This window comes from Acinonyx jubatus, chromosome D4, assembly GCF_027475565.1.
Source record: "Acinonyx jubatus isolate Ajub_Pintada_27869175 chromosome D4, VMU_Ajub_asm_v1.0, whole genome shotgun sequence".
Classification (NCBI taxonomy): domain Eukaryota; kingdom Metazoa; phylum Chordata; class Mammalia; order Carnivora; family Felidae; genus Acinonyx; species Acinonyx jubatus.
Window position 1 is genome coordinate 22,542,807 of NC_069391.1, and position 24,200 is coordinate 22,567,006.

The 24,200-nt window shown below is 37.6% G+C and overlaps 1 protein-coding gene across 1 annotated transcript in view; it reads left to right on the forward strand.

Moving 5' to 3' along the window:
• LPAR1 (lysophosphatidic acid receptor 1) overlaps positions 1-24,200 on the forward strand; it is a 279,363-nt gene that overhangs the window by 39,339 nt on the left and 215,824 nt on the right. Inside the window, exons 3-4 of the mRNA XM_053204809.1 lie at positions 230-385; positions 4,088-4,160. The gene's annotated coding sequence lies outside the window, so the exon portion shown is untranslated. The remainder of the gene's footprint in view (positions 1-229; positions 386-4,087; positions 4,161-24,200) is intronic.

The following is a 24,200-nucleotide window of genomic DNA, read 5'->3' on the forward strand; positions in this document are numbered from 1 at the left end:
TAATTACCCCAAGGAGGCTGCAGGGAAAGGAAAGTACATTCCAGACACCTAATCATTTACAATTGAGTTTAATGAGGTAGTAATTTACAGCTTTGGGGGTGGAAGTATGGAAAGGTCCCTGCCAGTAACTGGGCAGACTCTTTTAAAATCCTGAAGTTTAATGAAGGCATTGGAGGGTGGAATCATGCGGCCAACCTTGTGTAATTCCATCTGCTCTGTGCTTGGACAGGAAGTAAATGACAGGGCACTTGGGACCTACATCTGGAAACAACATGTTTCAAAGGATTTTATAAATCCTGAAGTAAAAGAAGAAGAAGAAAGAAGAAGAAGAAGAAGAAGAAGAAGAAGAAGAAGAAGAAGAAGAAGAAGAAGAAGAAAAACAGAGGTGAAAGGGCATAGTTATGTGGGGGATGGGGAGGCGTTGGAAGAAATAACATTTTCTAATGTCATGGTCAGTCATTGATAATAATTGACAAAGCATGCTCACCAAGCCCTGTATGCAAACACAATGGACTGAGCTTTCCTTTTTGGATAGGATTTGGGTGAGGACTACAAAGCAGTCCAGGTCCACTGAACTTACCCGAACACCCCTTGTCAGTCTTTCAGTAATGTTGCTGGCACCTTCTTTACTGTCATTACTGAATGGTTCATAATTTACTGGGTTAATTGAGTTGTTCATTGGTACTTTTTAAATGCAGCTGCACATGAAGGGGGTTTATCTTAAAGAGGCAGAAAAGGCTCAAGGCACAATTACAGAGCACGGGGGCAAAAACTAGCTACTAGACTGGCTTTTCAGTAATCATACCAATGATGGACATATACACAAATCAGGATTTGATAGTGTTTTCTTCTCACTAGGGATGGCTGTTCTTCATATTTTATTTTACGTTACCCCGTTTCAACTCTCCCAAAGCAAGCCTCGTGCTCCCCAACATCCAAATCCTCCAAAACACTCTCCTGTTTGTAGCCAAGTTTTCTCATTCTTCTCTAGATGTTTCTGAAAGTAGGGAAGAAAGTGGATGGAATAATGAGAGTAGGTGAAATGAAATAGAGAAGAGTCATTACATTTCTTGAATTTTAAGAGCATGGATCCAGGTTCAAACTCCTCTTTCCAGCAGTCTATCACAAAATATTTAAGAAGGTATTATGTACCTATGCGCCAGGCAGGCGAGTGGTGTTAAAGGGAAACCAGACTTACAGCAATCGATGCTACTTATCATGATCACAATCACATTCATAATTGAAATCAGTGCTTGAGCATTTACCCCATGGTAGGTGGTTTCTGTGTATTGTTTTTTGATACTTTCTGAAAGTATGAAACAGGCCATACTTTTATCCCATTTTGCAGATGAGAAACCAGAGGCTCAGAGAAGTAAATAGCTCAAGGATAGGAAGGATAATAAGTAGAATGGAGAATTCAAACTCAAGTCTCTGATTTGAGAGCCTGCAGTCTTAATTCCTTTGTTATATTGCCTTCAATGTTATATGTTTGGATATCAGATTGTAGGGACTTTAAAAAGATTTGGCCACAAGGCAGAGTGAGGGTCCCGATGGCATTTAGGAAACCATTCCATTCCCCCCAAAGCAAAAATTCAATCTTTAAAGTATCTCATATGATATTTGAATTACCGAATACAGGAAAAGAAGGGTTTTTTTTCTCATGTAATATATATTTTTTTACCATAGCTTTTTGAATCTGGCTCAGAAAAAGGGGGAAATTAGTGGGAAATTAGTTTTCCAAAGCTTTATTTTTCTATTTTCCAGAGAATGAATTGTTTTTCATGTCTTATTTTGAACACAGTCTTTTTCTGATTAAAAATCATAAATAAGTTTTTTAGTTTCTCAAGATCTATAATCTACCTTTTGAAAGTCTGGGTAAAATCTGCACACTGGAATAATAATTATTCTTTGGAAAGCTATATGTGCCTATTCACAATAGGAAACATGTGACAAGGTGTTTAGTTATGGTTTCAATCTGCATGAACTGGGGAGGGCTTTCACGTTAAATAAATCTTCACATATGTGACAAAAACAAGCTTCTATACACCACCGGTAATGCCAGCAGTGAAATCTGAGACCAGAAGTGCTAATGAGGGTGGAAAAAATTTGAAAATTTTAATATTAAGCTCTTATTTCTCTTTCTTTTCAAGCCTGCAGAGTTAAAAGCCTGATTTTTGGAGTTTTCTTTGGTACTGCTAATTTATTTCCGGTTTTAAGGACATTATACTGCTAATCTTAGAAAAACAAATCTCTTACTTGGAAAAAGTATACTTAGTTGGCCACAAATAAGACTATCATCACTCTATAGAAGGTCATAGAACTATTAAGTCAGCAACTTCCCATTCCCTGGACCGGTGGGTACCAACTTGTCTTGGATTGTTGATATCAGATATTACTCTCATGATGCAAGTTGTGCCGTATTTATCACCTCTCATATACCTTTGGCATGACTCAAACACAAATTGAAAATAAAAATTAAATCCGTGTATCTACTAAAATTCACTTTGATTCTCTTTTTTACCCTTTGGAGAAGGATACCAATGTCCCATTTGTTTAGCATAAATGGGGGTCGGGCTCTTCTATTAAATAGATTTTCTTGTTTGTTTCTCCAGAAATTTTACCTCTTCAATTGCAGGCTTTAAAAACTTGCAGCCAGATTCTGTGGATATCTCTAGAATGTATGAGTTCCTTATCTACTTTGTCAAAAAAGGTACTGAATGCAACTCAGTCGTATCCTCCCAACCTCCGATCATTGTTCTAAACACGTGTCTTATGCTGCCCTGTATTCAGACATCTTGCAGGAGAATCACAGCTGAGGCGTGAAGGGCTCTGGAGGTGTGAAGGGCTGTGGTAAGGCTGAACAAAACCAGACTAGGTCATTTATGTTCTTGTAAAGGCTTCTGGAAATTGTGTGTGTGTCTATGTGGGAGTATGCTCTCTCTAGTACCTCACCGTTGGTCGCTTTTAAGCTTCTGTGGTTGGAATACCTAACCCTAAACTTGTGGCTCTGAGAGAACCCACTAAGCTTCTTGTGTGTAAGTTTGGGTTTTGTGACATCTGCTTGGGTCATTTAGAGGCTGTGGTTGTTCCATTTCTCATTCTGGATTGTGTAGTAGATATATGAGATTGCCAGATTACTCACCTCTGAGTAAGTAGGCAATTTCTCTAATGTTATGCTTATTTTGCCAACTATTAAATGATTTCACAAGTCTCCATGGCAAATCTCCCTTCTATTATAGACCCTACTTCACTAATGATACTGCCATCTATTTCAATCACCTCATCAGAGGCACAGGTTGTGGCATGAGGCTCTGGGGTACGTGATTTGAAAGTCAGGTATAGCTGACTTTAAATATCTGCTCCCTAACTGGATAATTGCATCATCTTAGGCATGGTCATTTATTTATCCCACTGATCCATTTAACAAAAATTTATTGAATATTTGCTATGTGCCAGGCGATGTTCTGGGCCCTTAGGGTAGAGTTCCTGGAAGCTATAGATCAGTTGGGGACAACAGGCAACAAACAAGTGAGTGATTATATGGTATGTCAAATGGTGGTGGGGCACAAGGGAGATTGAGGACAGGGTGTGAGAGAGGGAGACAGGTCAGAGGATATTTACGAAAGCTGTTTCAGTGGAGTGCTTGGGAAGAAAGCCTAACAGGAATGCATTCGAGAGAGAATGGGAAGAGTGGGATTTGAGACACTCTGTATAGTCAACATTTCATAGAATTTTTGCAGTGGGGTAAGGCAGAGATGTATTGTGGTAGCTGGGAGGGAATGTGGGGTCAAGTGAGGGTGTTATTTTAAGATCTAGCATTTTTGTGTGCTGTTGTGAACGACTCAGCAGACAGAGGGAAACTGAAGAAGCAGGGGAGAGAGGAAACAATTGCTGAAGTCGTGTTCTTGAGTTGGTGAGAGGGATGAAATCTCCCACACAAGTGGAGGGCTTGGTCTCAGCTCGGAGGCCATGAGTTTATCCACAGCCACAGGAGGGATGATGGAGGATCAGGGCACACATGCCCATATGTCAGCAGACATGGTGGGGAGTACATCAAAATCTTTTCCTGTTGCTTCTGTTTTCTCAGTGAACAAGCAAGCAGTCTCAGCATCCGAGAGAGAAGGGGAGGAAGCGTCGGACATGTGAGGACACAGAAAAAGGTACAAACTAACCGTGTAGAGTAGGCAAGTGAATGAGCTACTTACTTAAATACAGTTGAATCACCTGGAGGCTCTAAGGGACCATTTGAGATTAGTGATCATCAGCGTAAAGCTACATGAGTTAGTGGAAGCACTGGATATTTCTGCCTCCATCCTCTCCTCTACTATGTATGAATTTCTATTCCCAGCCCCGAGTACACTACCTTCTTATTATAGATTTTTTTTTTTTTGGTAAGTACGTACTGAATGGAGGAAGGAAAGAAAAATAAAAATTCTGCCTCTTATTTCCGTATTCAGTCCTTATAGATACGCTATTTCTGGCATTCAAAGATTAAAAAGCAAATCACTCTATACTTTGTATCTCTAGAGATAGATTAACAGTGATTTTTCTTTGGATTTACTTTGGAGATTCCATTTATTTTACTGAATATTTCTTATTTTTCTTCTGGTATGTCCGAATGATGAAGAACATTTCTTGGCACCCCTTTAACAAGACAAAGTCAGAAAAGATTTATTTTCTAACAACTGTTTCCCTTCCAGATAATGGCAAATTACATAAAACATTTCTAGGTCAACCAAGGCAACTGAGAAATTTTGACTTTGACCACGGCTGAGGCAATTTGCTGTGGAGATGGCTAGAGGCACACACAGCCTCCTGAAGCCAGTTGGGGGGCTCTAATTGATTTCAGATGTGCTCCAAATAACACCGAAGATAAATGTCCCAGAGGTAGATTATTGGAGAGCTCTTTAGCTGTTTCTAATAAAACTTTCTTAAAAATTCCAAGTTTTTTTTTCTACAGATGCATATAATAATTCTAGCATGAACTAGAGGGCCTGAATGCAAACTACACATGTTTGTTAATAATTTTCCATTTCCCCCTAATAATGAAAGGAATTCATGGTTTTGGTATGAAAGCTGAAAATTATGGATAACTTTAAAGAAGAAAATAGAAAGAATCACCAGATATTTACATACATATATTTATCTAGTTGTGATCATATAAAATGAAGTTTTGTGTATATTAATTTTATGTGATATATTATGAGCCTTTGCTCTCATCATTACAAATTTTTTGAAGTATGAATTCAGTAGTCTTATAATATTGTATAGTGGTGTCTTTTCTTCTCAGTTTTCCATGTAGTCTTGGGGATTCATAGAGGTATCTTAAGGGCCACCACAGGGCTTGGGAGAAGCAAGAATTGGGAGAAGCAAGCCCAATGGATTCCATGGCTTCCCTTGCACTTTTCAAACAGGTTCACAATGAACTACTTTAGATACTGGGCTTCTGCACAAAATTCTCCTTAAAGAAGAGTTCCCAAGCATATCAAAATTTGAAATCAATTACCGGTGAGCCATAATTTATTTAATCATTTGGTATTTCATATTCAGTTTTTCTATAGTTCAAGTCATATCATGAACAATTTTGTACATACATATATATACATATATATACATTCACACATAATTCCATAATATAGATATATTAAATATAATAATGTATAAAATATATGAATAAATATATATATTAAAAATGTATAAAGTATGGGGGCACCTCAGTGGCTCAGTTGGTTGAGTGTCCAATTCTTGATTTTGGCTCAGGTCATGATCCTAGGATTGTGGCATCAGGCTCTGCACCGAGCACGGGGTCTCCTTAAGATTTTCTCTTTTTCTCCCTCTGCCTCTCTCCCCCACTCGCACACTGTCTCTCTCTCTCTCTCTCTCTCTCTTTCTCTGTCTCTGTCTCTCTCTCTCTCTCTGTAAAAAAAAAAGTATAAAGTATATAAATATATAATTATTTTCTGGGGTATGTAAATAGATAATGGGTATATAAATAGGTATATAAATGGACCTGGATAGTGAGTCAGACATAGTATGTTATATTGTGCTCTGTAAATACAGCCCAGAGTACGGTTGTGTATCTTCAACTCCTAATGGCAATGTGGGAAAAGACTTGTCTCATAGCACACAAATTGCATTTTCCTTGTGTTATTTTCCATTTGTTGGTGAAAAAGTAACACATCACTGTTATTTTAATAAGCAATTATTTTATTATGGTAAGACTAGCCTTTATTCACATGATTATAAGTGATATTTTCTTACACAAATTTTCTTTGCTACTATTTTTATTGGGAGCAGTAGTGTTTTTCCAATGGCTTTTAAGACTTAGAAGTATGCTTTGCATATTAAGGGTATCAACTTTTTGCCTTATTTGTGGTTGTTTTTCCAGTACATCACTTAAGTGTTATGATAGTTTTTATATCATTTAACATGCTTTATGGAGTCTAATTTATCAGTTATTTGCTTTATGAATCTTTCATGGCCTTTACACTTGGAAAATCTCTTTCCATTTACTTAGACATTCATCTATAATTTCTGATATTCCAAAAGCTTCATTAAAACATTAATATTGGGGTGGCTGGGTGGCTTAGTTGGTTGAGCATCCAACTTCAGCCCAGGTCATGGGCTCGTGGTTCATGGATTTGAGCCCTGTGTCAGGCTCTGTGCTGACAGCTCTGGAGCCTGAAGCCTGCTTCAGATTCTGTGTGTCCTTCTTTTTCAGCCCCTCCCCTGCTCATTCTCTCTCTCTCTCTCAAAAATAAATAGACATTAACAAATATTTAAAAAAATTAATATTAATTCACAGGATTTCCTTGGGATCAAGATATGCTTTGTTTTAAATTTATAATAGCTAATTTTAATGTTATTTTTTTGAATAACCCATACCAGCTTTATTGGATTATTAATGTAGGAGAATGCACTGATTTTATATATCGACCTTTTATACAACAATTTAGCTAAATTGTGTTGTTTGCTCTGGTAGTTTACGTGAAGAGTTTCTTGGAGTTTCTGAATGTTAAAAAATATCATCAGGAAATAATTGTTTTGTTTCTTCCTCTCCAACCTGTATGCCACTTATCTTTTCTTCTTTCCTTACCCCTCTGGCTAGGGCATCTGGTACAATGTTGAATGGAAGTATTGATTGTGAGTACCCTTATCGTGTTCCTGTCTTTGAAGCAATGCTAACTTCTTACCATTCAGGGTTATTGTTATAGGTTTTCAGTAGATTCTGTTTATCAGGTTAAGGAAGCTCACTTTTACTTTTATTTGCTAGGAGTTCTTTAAAGTCACGAATTATTTTTGAATAATAAAAAATAACTTCCCTCATTCATTGATATGTTCATTTCTTTCCTATTCTATTTTGTGAAAGTGTTTAGATTAAACTAATTAGCTTTTCAGATGTGAACCCATCTGCAATTGAACACCATGTATTATTTATTTTATACACTGCTGGATTCAATTTGATAATATTTTATCTAGGTACTTTTTGATTTATATTTTTAAATAAGACTGGCCAATTCTCCTTTCTTGCAGTAGTACCTCCTTATACCTTGGAATCAAGGTTATATAAGCAATACAAAGTGAATTGGGGAGCATTCCTTATTTTTCCATCTTTTGGAAGAGAATATTTGATAGAGTTAGTCTGCAAAACCAAATGGGCCCAAGTAAACACTCGGTGTATGAGTGTGTGTGAGTGTGTGTGTACATACATATTTCATAATAATAACAAATTTATTCTGGCAGGTTGTCTGCAGAAGTAGACATGAGCAATGGGACAATGTATACACATGAAAGTCCTCCAGTCAAGAATTAGTCTATTCACCGTTTTTTGAACTTGGGCTGGTGTGCCTTGCTTTGGCCAATAGAAGCAGCTTTGGTTGTGCTGAGCTACCTGTAGGCCTTTGAAGACCAGACAGCTTGGGTTCCGGTTCTCTTGACATTATCAGCCGCTGTGTAAAGAAACTCACACTAGATTACCAACAGAATCCAGGGGGAGAGATATTGATGGTGGGGGAGGGAGAGAGATGAGTGTGTGGGAGACAGAGAGAGAAGAGAGGAAGGGAGGTGGGTGGGGGACAGGGAGGAAGGCCTAGCCAGTCTCAGTCCAATCCTGCCACCCCAGATGAAGCACCAGACACATGGTAAAAGCCATCTTGGAACATCCAGCCCCAGCTGAGGTGCTGTAGTCCACACAATATGAGGTGGAAATAAACTGCCTATTCAGAGACATACCAAAATTTCAGAATCATGAGAAGCAATGAATGCTTTTTCTTTTTTTAATTTTTTTTTAACGTTGATTTATTTTTGAGACAGAGAGAGACAGAGCATGAACGGGGCAGGGGCAGAGAGAGAGGGAGACACAGAATGGGAAGCAGGCTCCAGGCTCTGAGCCATCAGCCCAGAGCCCGATGCGGGGCTCGAACTCGCGGACCGCGAGATCGTGACCTGAGCTGAAGTCGGACGCTTAACCGACTGAGCCACCCAGGCGCCCCAATGAATGCTTTTTATACTAAATTCAAATGTTATCCTTGGGTCCGTTTCTGTCTCTTATCATTTATGGGATTGATATCATCGGGCCTTTTTTCCTGCCCGTCTCTCACATTGCTGTTAATATTATTTCATTACATGTTTTACTCTGGTAGTGCAATTCCCTTGTTTTATTCTGGATTAAAAAAATTTGTAGGTATTCCTGTCTCTTTTTTCATTCAGGTGAACTTCAGAATATTTTTGTCAATTTTCTAAACCCTTGGGAATTTAGAATTACATTAAAGTTATTAGTTATTTTGGGAAGGATATTTGCATTATTATCTTTACAACCCAAATCATGATTTGTCTTTTCATATTTTCAAATACTTTTGCATTCCTTAGTAATTATTGTAGTACTTACATTTATTACTTAATTCTTCACTCACTCATTCATTACTAATTCAGAGGGTACATTTCTTTCTTATTTTTTTTAAGATTTTTTAAATTGCAGTGTGGTTAACTCACAGTGTTATATTAGCTCCAAGTGTACAATATAGTGCTTCAGCAATTCTCTACATGACTCAGAGTTCGTCATGATAGGTGTACTCTTAATCTCCGTCACCTATTTCACCCATCACCCCACCCACCTCTCTTCTAGTAACCATCGGTTTTCTATAGTTAAGGGTCTGGATTTTTTTTGTTTTGTTTGTTTTTTATTTTTGGTTTTGTTTTGTTTTGTCTCTTTCTCTTATTTCCCCCTTTGCTGCTGTTTTTTTTTTTTTAATTTCTTAAATTCCACATATGAGTGAAATATGGTATTTTTCTTTCTTTGGCTTATTTCACCTAGCATTTTGCTCTCCAGATCCATCCATATTGCTGCAAATGGCAGGATTTCATTCTTTTTTAATGGCTGAATAATATTCTATTCTATTATATATCTATATATTATATATATTCCATTATCTATGTAACTATTTACTATCTGTCATCTATCTATCACATCTTCTTTTCCATTCATCTATTGGTAGATACTTGGGTTGCTTCCATAATTCAGCTATTATAAATAATGCTGCAATAGATACAGGGTTGCATAAACCCCTCAACTTATTGTTTTCGTGTTCTTTGGGTAGATAACCAGTAGTGCAATTACTGGATCATATGGTAATTCTATTTATAATTTTTTGAGGAACCTAAATACTATCTTCCACAGTGGTTCCACCATTTTGCATTCCCATCAACAGTGTGCAAGTGTTCCTTTGTCTCCACATCCTTGCCAATACTTGTGTCTTGTGTTTTTGATTTTAGTCATTCTGACACGTGTGAGGTTATGTTTTGTTGTAGTTTTGATTTGCATTTCCCTGATAATGAGCATCTTTTCATGTGTCTGTTTGCCATCTGTATGTTTTAACTGGATTATTTGCTTTTTTGGTGTTGAATTATTTAAGTTCTTTATATATCCTGGACACTAATCCTTTATTGGATATGTCTTTTAAAAATATCTTCTCCTGCTCAGTAGGTTGTGTTTTAGTTTTCTTGGTTATTTCCTCTGTGGTACAAAAGTTTTATATTTTGAAATAGTCCCATCAGTTTATTTTTGCTTTTGTTTCCCTTGCCTCAGGGGACATATCTAGAAAGATTTTGTTATGGCCAATGTCAGAGAGATTACTGCCTGTGCTCTCTTCTAGGATTTTTATGGTTTCAGGTCTCACATTTAACCAGGTCCTTAATCCATTTTGAGCTTATTTTTGTGTATGGTATAAAAAAATGGTCCAGTTTCATTCTTTTGCATATTGCTGCCCAGTTTTCCCAACACCATTTGCTGAAGAGGCTGTCTTTTTCCCATGGTATATCCTTGCCTCTTTTCTCGAAGATTAATTGACCATATAATTGTGGGTTTATTTCTGGACTCTCTATTCCATTCTATTGATCTATGTATTTATTTTTGTGCCAGTTCCATACTGTTTTGATTGCTACAGCTTTGTAATATAACTTGAAATCTAGACTTGTGATACCTCCAAATTTGTTTTTCTTTTTCAAGATTGCTTCAGCTCGTTGGGGTCTTTTGTGGTTCCATACAAATTTCAGAATTGTTTGTTCTAGTTCTGGAAAAAATGCTGATGGTATTTTGATAGGGATTGCATTAAATCTGTAGATTGCTTTGGGTAGTATGGGCATTTTAACAATATTTTTTCTTTCAATACATGAGCATGGAATGTCTTTATTTGTGTCATCTTACATTTGTTTCAGCCGTGATTCATAGTTTTCAGAGTACAGGTCTTTCACTTCCTTGGTTAAGTTTATTCTTAGGTATTTTATTATTTTTGGTGCAATTGTAAAGGATTGTTTTCTTAATTTCTCCTTCTGTTGCTTCATGAATAGTGTATGGAAATGCAGTGAATTTCTATACATTGTTTTCTATACATTCCTGCAAACTCACTGAATTCCTGTATCAGTTCTAGTAGTTTTTTGATGGAGTCTTTGAGGTTTTCTATATATAGTATCATGTCATCTGCAAATAGTGTAAGTTTTACTTCTTCCTTACTAGTTTGGATGCCTTTCATTACTTACTCTTGTCTGAGTGCTGTGGCTGGGACTTCCACTTCTGTGTTGAATAAAAGTGGTGAGAGTGGCCATCCTGTCTTGTTCCTGACCTTAGGGGAAAAGCTCTTAGTTTTTCCCTGTTGAGTATGGTGTTCGCTGTGAGTTTTTCATGTATGGCTTTTATTTAAAAAAAAATTCTTTTAATGTTTATTCATTTTTGAGAGAGGGAGAGAGAGAGAGTGAGAGAGAGAGAGAGAGAGAGAGAGAGAGAGAGAGAGCTTGAGCGGGGGAGGGGAAGAGAGAGGGAGACACAGAATCTGAAGCAGGCCCCAGACTCTGAGCTGTCAGCACAGAGCCCAATGCAGGGCTCAAACCCACGAATCATGAGATCATGACCTCAGCTGAAGTCAGATGCTTAACCGACTGAGCCACCCAGGCACCCCTCATGTATGGTCTTTATTATGTTGAGGTATATTTCCTCCAAACCTACTTTGTTGAGTGTTTTTATCATGAATGGAATTAATACTTTGTCAAATGTTTTTTTTCTGCATTTATTGAAAAACCGTATGACTGTATGGTTTTTATCCTTTCTCTTAATTGATGTGACGTATCACATTGGTTGATTAACGAATGTTGAACCACTATTGCATCCCTTGAATAAATTCCACTTGATTGTGGTGAATGATTTTTTAAAATATATTGTTGGATTCAATTTGCTAACATCTTGTTGGGGATTTTTGCATCTACGTTCATTAAAGATATTGACCTGTGGTTCTCTTTTTTTGTGGCATGGTTATCTGGTTTTGGAATCAGGATAACGCTGACCTCATAGAATGAATTTGGAAGTTTTCCTTCCTCTTCTGTTTTATGGAAAAGTTTGAGAACTATTTTTTTTAATTGAATTTTTATTTATTTTAAGAGAGAAAGAGAGCACAAATGAGGGAGGGGCAGAGAGAGAGGGAGAGAGAAAATCCTAAGCAGGCTCCATGCTGTCAGTGCAGGCCTGATACAGGGCTTGATCTCACGAACTGTAAGAATGATTCATAACCTGAGCCAAAATCAAGAGTCAAACACTTAATTGACCGAACCACCCAGGAGCCCCAAGTACTGTTTTTTAAATGTTTGGTAGAATTCCCTTGTGAAGCCATCTTGTTCTGGACTTCTGTTTGGAGTTTTTTGATTACTAATTCAGTTTCCTTTCTGGTAATCAGTCTGTTCAAATTTTCTATTTCTTCCTGCTTCAGTTTTGGTAGGTTATATGTTTACAGGAATTTATCCATTTCTTCTAGGTTGTCCAGTTTGTTGGAATATACTTTTTCATAATATTCTTTTAAGATGCATTATATTTTTGAGATGTTGGTTGTTATTTCCCCTCTTTAATTTCTAATTTTGTTTGAGTCCTCTCTCTCTCTCTCTCTCTCTCTTCTTGATGGACCTGACTAGAAGTTTACCAATTTTGTTGATCTTTTCAAAGAACCAGCTTCTGGTTTCATTGACTTTTTTAAGTTTTTATATCATTTATTTCTGCTCTAATCTTTATTATTTCCTTTCTTTTGTTGGTTTTACATTTTATTTGTTCTCCTTTTTCTAACTCCTTTAGGTGTAAGTTTAGGTTATTATTTAGGGCTTTTCTTGCTTCTTGAAGTGGGCCTGTATTGCTATAAACTTTTAGAACTGCTTTTGCTGTGTCCCAAAGATTTTGGACCATTGTATTTTCATTTTCAGTTGTCCCCCAAGCATTTATTTCTTCTTCGATATCTTAATTGACACATTTATTGTTTGTAGCATGTTATTTAACCTCCATGTATTTTGTGGTCTTTCCAAAAGTTTTCTTGTGGTTGATTTATAGTTTCATTGTGTTATAGTCAGAAAAGATGAATGGCATGACTTCGATCTTTTTGAATTTGTTAAGACTTGTTTTGTGGGCTAACATGTGATCTATTCTGGAGAATGTTCCATGTGCACTTGAAAATAATGTGTATTCTGTTCTTTTAGGATGGAATGTTCTGAATATATCTGTTAAATCCATCTGGTCCAGTGTGTCATTCACACACTGCATGTTTTACTTGTAGATCTTCTGTTTGGATGATCTGTCCATTGATATCAGTGAGGTGTTAAAGTCCCCTACTATTATTGTATTACCATTGATTAGTTCCTTTGTTTGTTATTAACTGCTTTAATATTGGGGTATTTCCATGTTGAACGCATATTTACAATTATTATGTCTTCTGTTGGAATGCCCTCTTAATGATTATGTAATGTCATTCTTTGTCTCTTGTTACAATCTTTGTTTTAAAGTCTACCTTATCTAAGTATTGCTATCCTGGCTTTCTTTTCACATCCATTTGTATGGTAAATATTTCTCTACCCCCTCACTTTCAATCTGCATGTATCTTTAGGTCTGAAATGAATCTGTTATAGGCAGCATATAGGTGGGTCTTTTTTTTTTTTTTATCCATTCTGTCCCCCTATGTCTTTTGATTGGATTGGAGTATTTAGTCCATTTATATTCAAAGTAATTATTCATAGGTATGTATTTATTGCCATTTTGTTATTTGTTTTGTGATTGTTTTTGTAGATCTTCTCTGTTCCTTTCTTGCTGCCTTCTCTCACCATAAGTTGGCTTTCCTTTCTCTTTATTTTCTTGAATATATATTACTGGTTTTTGATTTGTGGTTACCATTTGTTTTGTATATAACATCTTAGGCATATAGCAGTCTATATTAAGTTGATGGTCACTTAAGTTTGAGCCCATTCTTTACTCCTCCCCTCCCCACATTTTAGTTATGTGGTGTCATACTTTACATCTTTTTATTTTGTGAGTCCCTTGACTGATTTTTATAGATAAACTTATTTTTACTGGTTTTGCACTTCCTACTTTGCTTACTTTTACTTATGGTCTTTCCTTTCCATGCAAAGAGTCCCCATCAACATTTCTTATAGGGCTGGTTTAGTGTGATGAATTCCTTTTACTTTCATTTTTTTGGGAAACTTGTTATCTCTTCTATTCTGAATGATAGTTAGCCTTGCTGATAGAGTATTCTTGGCTGCAGTTTTCTTCCTTTCAGCAATTTGAATATATCATGCCATTCCCTTCTGGACTGCAAAGTTTCTGGTGAAAAATCCACTGATAGCCTTATGGGGTTTCCCATGTATGTAATTATTTTCTTTTCTCTTGCTGCTTTTAAAATTCTCTCTTTACCACTATTTTTTAGATTTTTTAATTATTATGTGTCTTTTTGTGGACCTCCTTGAGTTAATTTTGTTGGGGTATCTCGGTGCCTCCTGGATCTGAATTTTTGTTTCCTTTGCCAGATGAGGAAAATTTTCAGTTATTATTTCTTCAAATAAATTTTCTGCCTCCTTTTCTCTCTCTTCTTCTGAGATCACTTTAATGCAAATGTTATTAGTAGATGGAGTCACTGAGTTCCCTAAGTCTATTCTCATTTTGCATAATTCTTTTTTTCTCTTACCTGTTCAGTTTGATTAGTTTCCATTACTGTATTCTCCAGGCTGCTGATTTGTTCTTCTGCTTCCTCTGACCTGCTGTTTATTCCATTTTGTGTATTTTTTTTTAATTAAAAAAATTTTTTTTTAACATTTATTTATTTTTGAGACAGAGAGAGACACAGCATGAACGGGGGAGGGGCAGAGAGAGAGGGAGACACAGAATCGGAAGCAGGCTCCAGGCTCTGAGCCATCAGCCCAGAGCCCGACGCGGGGCTCGAACTCGCGGACCGCGAGATCGTGACCTGAGCTGAAGTCGGACGCTTAACCGACCGAGCCACCCAGGCGCCCCTGTATTTTTAATTTCAATTGTGTTCTTCATCTCTGAATGATTCTTTTTAAAATCTGTTTGTGAAGGGTCTCACTAATGTTCTCCACTCTTAACTCCATTGAGTATCTTTATGATCATTACTCTAAATTCTCTATTAGGCATATTACTTATCTCTGTTTTGCTTAGGTCTCTTGCTATAATTTTGTCCTGTTCTTTCATTTGGGACATATTCCTCTGTCTCATCATTTTGTCCAGCTCTCTGTGTTTGTTTCTGTGTTAGGAAAGTCAGCTAAGTGTCCTGCTCTTGAAAGTAGTAGGTGGGGCACACACTATTACTAGGTGGTGGTGGTCCTCTGCCGGAGGCTAAGCTATAGCCAATGGAGGCCAATATGCAAAACATGTATGGGTGTGATGTGCAGTGCCTGCAAGTTTTACAAGCTGGTTCTCTGCCACAGGGGATGTGCAGCTGCCACTGAGACCAGAGCTGGCTGGGCCCATCTGCAAAGTATGTGGGGGCAGGTATACAGTTTTAACAAAGTGTGCATGTCCTCCATGGGAGGTGACTGGTGGCTGCTTCTGGGACTGAAGCCCTGCAAAGCAGGCAGTTGGGAGACTTGGTGTTGGCAAGGTTTGTTCAGGTCTTCTGGGGCAGGTGACCCACAAAGCCAGGACTGAGGTTAGCTGGCTGCATGGGGTGGGGTGCTGTGTAAGCAAGTTATGTAGTAAATGCTGGTGCCACGCTGGTTCCCTGATGTGGCTGTGTGTTTGTGCTGAAAGGGGGGTGAGTAGAGGTGGTAATGGCACCTGCCATATCCTTTGTTTCTGGAGGTGTCTCCCAGTGATCTCTGTCCTTCTGGGATGGTAAAGAATTCTCCCTTCCCTATGTCCCAGGCATTTCTCAAACTGATACTTGTATGCTGAATTTCTGTGGGCTGTTGTGCTGTCTCCTTAAGAGTGGGGACTTGGCTTCCTATCATCCTCTCTTTCCCAAAGCTGAGCTGACCAATTGTTAAAGTTCCCAGCTTTAAGTCACTGGTTGTAAGAACTCATGAAATTCGGCCCCTCTAGTTTTTACCAAATATTGTGGGGATTCATCTTCCCTGTGCAGGCTACCCAGTGTGATAGTCTTTTTCTCTCCATACTGGCAGCTCCCTCCCTCCTACAGACAGGCCCACATGTCCGTTTAGCTCCCTATCAAGTCTCTGTCCTTCCTACCCATCTGATGTGACCTCTTCTCTACATTTAATTGTGGAGCTTATTCTTCTAGTCTTTGGGCCATTTTCTGGGTTATTTGCATGAATATGAGTGTTACCTAGTTGTATCCATAGGAGGAAGTGAGCTCAGGGTTCTCCTATTCTGCCATTTTCCCTGGAACCAAAGGACACATGTCTCATTGAGCTCAAATTTACAGCCCATTACTAGCGAGTGTATAGGACTTTATAGAATGTGCTTTGGATACTAATCCTGTTACCTGGTATTATTTTATTCTCTACTTCACCCACTTTTTTATTTCATTTTTTATTTTATTGTGGTTCTGATGTATTAGGGCTATCTGGAATCATACTGCAATACATTAATGACTGAACTTTTATACCCACACCTTGCTAGGTCATTGGATCCAGCCTGCCCCATGATGGGTATGACCATGGAGAAAGCAGTTCTAGGTAGAGGAGGCTGACCCTGAAGTTTCTGTCAGCTGGAGGCTTGCTACTGACCACATTCCTCTTAGCTGAGCAGTGAGTCCATTCTTGAAGGGGGACCTGGACAGTGTATTGCTGTGTTCAGCACAGTTCTGAGAAACTTGGGAAGGTCATGTCTTTGGCCATGCCAAATGGAGGTGGACAAAGTGGTTCTCTAAAGTATCTGCTGTTTCTTGCTGTTTTAAATTCTCTGTTTCTCTCAACCACAGCTTTTCCTCTTTTCCCTGATGGGTGTTTATTTAACTTGCTTTAAAGTCACTGGAGAAGCTTGACTTACAGCTTTGATGTAAAGAGTGACTGCAAGACCCTCAGCATGTAGCTGTTCACACATAAGCCACAGCAAGGCACAACCCTGACAGAGCAAGAGGCCCCATTTCTGGCCCTGGAAGGAGATTCCAATTAAATAGTATTCATGGCCTTACATTTAATTGAAACCTTTTGGCATGCCATTTTCATTGTTTCATCTTTCTATAGTGTTTTTGTGGCTTGAAGATTTGCATGCAGTGCTAACTCCTAGACTTTCTGTAAGTAAATAGACCTAAACTTTCATTAATACATAAATTGGCTGCCATTTGCATTTCTCTCCATCTGGAATATGATGTCTCTTATATTTCCAATGGACATTTTGTCCCTGAAGCAATTTAATCAAATTCATCTGATGCCATCATTTTTTAAAAAATCCATAAATTAAACAAAATTATTTTTCTCTTTTTATATTACGTGTTTCTTAAATCTCAATTAAACATTTTCCTTAGGATCGTTATCTATGGAAAGGAAGACAAATTTTGAAATGGATATAAAGGGGGGCACCTGGGTGGCTCAGTCGGTTGAGCTTCCGACTTCAGCTCAGGTCATGATCTCACCGCTTGTGAGTTCCAGCCCTGCGTCGGGCTCTGTGCTCATGGCTCTCAGAGCCTGGAGCCTGCTTTGGATTCTGTCTCTCTCTGTCTCTGTCTCTCTCTCTGACCCTCCCCCTCTCACGCTCTGTCTCTCAAAAATAAATAAACATTAAAAAAATTTTTTTGAAATGGATATAAAGGTAGCAGAACCCCAAACAGGTTTTTTAAAATTAATTATGTAAATAAACAAGTTATTTACATAGTTGTATGCATTGAATTTCCAAAGAAATATAAAAATCTATTTACAATGAGATATTCTCAGGAACTAATTTAAAAGAGAAATCTGTGATTAAGGTATTTTAAACAATTAATGGCAACTGTTTAACAATGCTTACTTAGATATGGTGCTGCCAAATATGCTTTTACTTATTTTAATTTTTAATTTTTTCTTATTTTTTTAAATCTTTTTTTTTTTTTTTATTTTTGAGAGAGAGGGAGGCACAGAATCTGAATCAGGCTCCAGGCTCTGAGCTGTCAGCACAGAGCCTGATGTAGGGCTTGAACTCACAAACTGTGAGATCATGACCTGAGCCAAAGTTGGGACCTTTAACTGACAGAGCCACCCAGGTGCCCCCAAATTTGCTTTTAAAACACAGTGAATGATATGCTCTTTCCCATTATTTCATTAGGCTCTTGTTGATATGTAACACTAAATAAATAAAGACCCTAAAACCAAACCAAACTAAATGAATAAAGCCCCGAGAAACTACAGGTACTAGGAGACCACATTCCAAAGAACAGAAGGAAATTCCATCTGCTGCTGTGGCACAGAAGCTGGGTTGAATCTAAAGGATCATGACCTCTACCCTCCCCTACTAACGCCACAGTGCACGGCAGGTGGGAAAATACAGCAGAAGGAGACTTTTAGTCAACTCCAGTCTCTGGCCTTAGATCTGAGACATGGAAGGCTTGCAAGGTAGCCCTCTTCACCACCTCATATATATGCACTTTTTGATAAGGGTGCCAAGTATGCTTCTCTCTCTCCAGTTCCTAGCCCCCATCAATATCTTCTCTTTTTCACTCATGGCAGCAACCTGACGGTTTCACAAACTAAAGGAGAGGAATACAAGGATGTGTTGTTTCCCAAGAGGTGTATTTACTTCAGTTGAGAGGTAATAGGTCAGGGAATAAATGGAAAGAATGTGGAGGGTGGTAGGAAGTCTTTCTGGGTAGTAGACCTGAACAGAGTAAAACCTCAGGCTGTAACCAGAGGCCTAGAGCCACACTAGAAGGTGGGGTACATCAGTGTGTCTGAGGTGGAGATCCAGTCAGGATGCAAATAAAGGGAAGAAGAGTGAAGATAATATACCTATTCTAGTGGAAGGCAAAAATAAGGTCCAAATTGATGTCTGCTTAGGCATGAAAAACAAAACAAAATGACATGCAGCCTATGAAATGTCCTTAAATTTGCATTTTTCATGCCATTACAACACAAGCATTTAAAAAATGTTATTAGAAAGTTACTTGAAACATATTTCAATGGCCATATATTACACTGAATGGATGTACTAATAGTCTCTTAATCTCCTAGTCTCAGGTATTTGTATTATTATTTTTCACTAACATAGACAAAAGTGTAATAGCCAAATCGGTGACAAAGATCCTATTGTAATCAATTTTTTTATTAGAAGGGAATTCTAGAACTGTGATTATTGGTAAATTACTACTAGTTTTTAAATTATCTTACTATACACTATATGGTTACTTTCCAAACACTGTAGCACTTTTTGCCACCACCACCAATTTATGAGAATGCTTATCTTAGTGGACAGCTACCATCAGTGGGCTCTTGTGTTTGTTTTCTTTTAACAACATCATGCCTGAAAATATTTATATATTATCATTGTAATAATTTCCTTAATTAATAGGAAGGTTGAACATTCACAATTATTGGAAGCAATGATTATTATACTCTCTCTTTTTTTTTAAATCTACTGTTTATTTATTTTGAGACAGAGAGAGAGAGAGCAAGTGGGGGAGGGGCAGAGAGTAGGAGAGAGACAATCCCCAAGCAGGCTCCATGCTGTCAGTGCAGAGCCCGACATAGGGCACAATCTCACAGAACGTGAGATCATAACCTGAGCCAAAATCAAGAGTTGGTCACTCAACTGACTGAGCCACTCAGGCGCCCCTATACTCTCTCTTTTTTGAAATCTCTTATCATATATTTTCATTTACTGTGCTAGCACTAGGAAAAATTTTAATGGTTTAATTTTCTATCCAGGTAAAGGGGGAAGACAGTTTTGTGATAGTCAAATTTTAGGTTATATCACTAAATTAAACCATGAGAGCCATAAAATCCTCAGTATTTTTGAAAGCCTATTTTTAGAACTTAAATATCCATGATTTAGGGTGCCTGGGTGGCTCAGTCAGTTAAGTGTCTGACTTAGGCTCAGGTTATGATCTTGCAGTTCATGCGTTCGAGCCCCACCTTGGGCTCTGTGCTGACAGCTCAGAGCCTGGAGCCTGCTTTGGATTCTGTGTCTCCCTCTCTCTGTGTCTCTGCCTCTCCCTCGCTCTGTCTCTCTCAAAAATAAACATTAAAATTTTTTTAAAAAGAACTTAAATATCTATTATTAAATAGTAATAATTATAGTAATATTAATGACATATTTATTATTTTTTGCTATGTATTTTAAGTATTAAATAAAAATTGTTTTAAGGTAAGAACTACATTTTATTTTGTTAATAGACAGGAAAAGCAAGACTTAAAGGGACAGAACTAGAATTCAAATCCGTATGTGATTCCAATACCTAGATTTCTACTCTTTGGACATAGTCCTTTATCACATTCACACCTGCAAGTCCTTTTTGGAAACATTATACTCTCTTGTTTAGCTCTCAGGATTCTGTAGCCTTTAGCTGTTTTTTTTTTTTTAAAGTAACACTTTTAAGAATGGAAATATAGTCTTAAAATTAATCATTATCCTAGGAAAACATAAATTTTGCTGGGTCTGTAGTATAAATTATTATAATGACAGTAATTGAGAATGTTTGTAAGATATTTCATATTTTACACACTATCTCACATATCCATATTTGCAACATATTGTGAAATAAAAAAGGAATTTATAAAACAGCATGTATCTCTGATTCTAATTTTGTTGTAAAATATGTATGTCTTCACAAATATCTGCAAATATATGCATCGTCAAAATACAAGTGTATATTCTAAAACACACACTAGTGAGTGAAGTTATGAGTAATTTTTAATTTTTTAAAAACTATGACATTATATATTCTTTTTATACATCTTATTCTTTTTATAATCGTTGTGCTTGATTATTTTTTATATTTTAAAAGCAACCTAAAGAGAATTAAAGGCAAATACCAGACTTAAAAATTTTTATGTATGATTAATATATTTGATATATAAAGAATCTATATAATTTCATCAGACACAGATAGGAAACCTATTGTAGAATGGTAAAACATTATGACACTCGATCCTTATAATAATCTAAGGTACATAGGACAGATTTTTTTAGACTGAGAAAGTACAATTTAGAGAAATTGGAGTGATTTTTTTTTCAAACTCAAACAATTAATAATTTATGAAGCCAGCACTAGAATTAAAACTTTCTGAATATGAATAGTCAGCTGTAAACTCTTAAATCAATTAATATTCCATTTTTAAGGACAAACATAGCCAAATAAAGCAGCTGCAGTTCCTTGTAACCAGAAAAATAAGTAGAGAATGCCTTGGAGAAAATGAAGTCAGAACTTGGAAAATCAAGTGGTGATGGGAACCCCCCAGGTTGCTATCTGATGGTGGGTGTGCTCTTTCATAATGGAGCCAGTAGTGTGAGGACACCCTGAAAATCCAGGGGTGTGGTGCCCATGGAAAATAATTTCAGCTGGCCTCTGGCTTCCCACACTGGAGGGCCAATCCTTGCTGGATGCACTCCAAATTACTCTGAGAGGCACCAGCCACAACCGTGCTAGTGTGTCAGCTTCAGAGCCAGATTTTCTCCTGACTCACATAAACACGGCCTAAATGTGCAGCTCCAGAGCCAAGTCTCCATTCCCTACTCACAAATTTCTGTTGAAATTGTTAGTTATTTCAAATACAGTTGCTTAAAATGGCTTAGTCTGCTCTGCAGACTTTCATTACTCTCCTGTGTCTCCTAAATGGCTCTCCTAAGAAGCAATCATCCCAGAGCATTCCTGTTCTAGACAGAGTGGAACTCAGGTGGATCAGGTTAGTTCCTTGGGCTTCCTTCAGTTCTGATATATTGTTGGACAAGCAGTTGGACTGAGGTCCCATCTTCACCAATATCCAGAGAAGAACTTCCCAGTTATGAAACAGATCCAAATACACAAGCTGATATAGGTTTAGACACACTAGTGTGGGATCCGCGATGTGACCCAGAGAAGTCTTAAATCCTTAGCCAGCATTGGAAGTGAGTATAAGGAGATGATGCTTCTTTATGAAATTTTGGAATCTGGGCTGAGAAGGGGAGCAAAAAATAGAACCTAGGAAATTTTGATGGAGATTTTAAGATAGCCACACAGTTGGAGTGACCAAACTCCATGTTTTCATGGAAGTGAAAAACAGTGATGTTCAAGTAAATAATATGGTATCAGTGTCTGGTAAGGGTGACAGAATAATGTAAGTGCACTGCACTCTTTGTTTTGGTCAGCTTTTTTGTCTTGTTTTTTTGGTTGTTCAGCACCTATTCCAGTATCTTTTGGAAATGATCTTTATTCCCATTAAATACAGTTCAGCGGGCCAGGAAGCCTAAGTGGAAGTTCTGTGCCTGAAGTTTGAACTAGAAGCAGAATGATGAAAGGCTATTAATTCTTGGAGTTAATTTATTATGGCCTCAGCTCCTGGGGCAACAGTATGCTTGCTTCCTAAACTCTTTGGAGCAGTCTAGTGTCTGTATGTTCCTTGCTTGGTTTCCAAACGTTCCCTCCATCTGGTGAGCTTCCCTGTATCTTTCCAGTCAATTCCCTGTTTGTTTTTGTTTTGTGTTTTGTTTTTTGAGAGAGAGAGACAGAGGGAGGGCTAGAGAGAGAATCCAAGCAGGCTCCAGGCTCAGTGTGGAGCCCAACATGGGGCTCAATCCCATGACCCTGGGATCATGACCTGGGCTGAAACCAAGAGTCAGATATTCAGCCAACTGAGGCACCCAGGCACCTTTCCTTATTTGTTTAAGTTAGTCAGTATATGGTGATCACAGCCAAAGAAACTTAACTAATACTCGAATATTCCAGGTGAGGCAAAGTAATTCAGTTTGAGCCTTGTGATGGTCACAGTACTAGCAGTATCCTGAGTCATTATAGGCAATTCTATCTTTGAGAGAAGAATGGAGCTGTAATTCCAAAAAATTAAAATGATCAGGAGTGAAGGAGGTTACTGAAGGCAGACACAGCAAAGTAATAAATTTACTTCATAATTTATTTAGAGCTAGGATGGAGAATGCGAGTTGATTTCTTTTTCCCTACAGCATTTTGTTATGAAAAATTTTAAACATACAGCAAAGTTGAACAAATTTTACAGTGAACACCCCTATGCCTGCTATCTACATTCTATTATGAGCATTTTACTCTACTTGGTTTGTCACATGTCTGTCCAACCATCCCTCTATTAGTCCATCTTATTTTTGATGATGTAATTCAAGGTAAGTTGCAGACTTCAATATATGGATATGTGTGTATTGTATTCTGTATGTCATTAACACGATTGAATATTAGTTTATGTAAAACCTACATACAATGTAAGTTTTTTTAATGTAAAACTTACAGTGAAATGTACAAGTCTTAGTTATTAATTTCCCGAGTTTTAACAAGTGCACATACTTGTTTCTATGGGTCTGTAATTATAGGGGTACTACAACATTACTGGAAATGTAATTATATGGAGAAAATTGTATTTAGCACAGCTATTCTCGGGGAGAGTTCTATAGGTTGTTGAAGAGTGTTTTGCCTACATAGGCTCTTGGGGTGGGAAGAATTGGCTGCTAGAAAGCAAGCTCTAGTCACAGTCAGTGGGTCTGTGATTCCAGGGTAGTGTAGGCTGAGGTTCTCCTGACCAGCATTCAGTTGGTTTCTCCTTTAGGTAAAGGATGCTCATATACCTAGATAATATCCATTTGAAGGTATACAAATGATTAGCTACCTGTAGTGTGAAATTATCTGTACGAATCCTCAGATGTCTCTGGGCCTGAAGTGAAAGGAAAATGCATGCTGACTAAACGTATGACAATTCTTTTTATGTCACTTTAATTACTAATTAGGAGACACATATTAGGTCTTAGTTCTTGTGCCCTTGCTACAGAATACTTGACTGAGAAGACTGGCAAGAAGGAGGAACAGTGGGTAGAGTTTTAAATTCATGAATGGTAGGCTCTGGACACTGGAACGGGATGGGCTAGAGTCTGGTTAGGACAGAATAAACTCCCTTTCCTCTACTCTTTGTTTTTCCTACAGAAGAATCTGTAACTGTCTGTGGTTGTCATGAATTAGTAAAACTCCAGATTCTGATATAGTCTCTCTACGTTTCTACTACCATTTCCTGACATTGACAGAGGAGGTGATCTGACCACTTAGCATAATTCAATTTTAAGCTTGACCCCACAGGGGTCTTTCAAAGGGTTGCCTTCACCTGGAAATAAAAGAAGTATGTGGTTCAATGAGACATCACCTCATAGCAGTTAGGATGGTTATTACGCACACACACATGCACACACGCACGAGAGTTAACTATGTGAGGTGATAGGTACACACTTAATTATCTTGGTCTTGGTAATCATTTCACAATGTCAAATCACAAACAATATCAGATCATCAAGTTGTATACTTTAAATATAT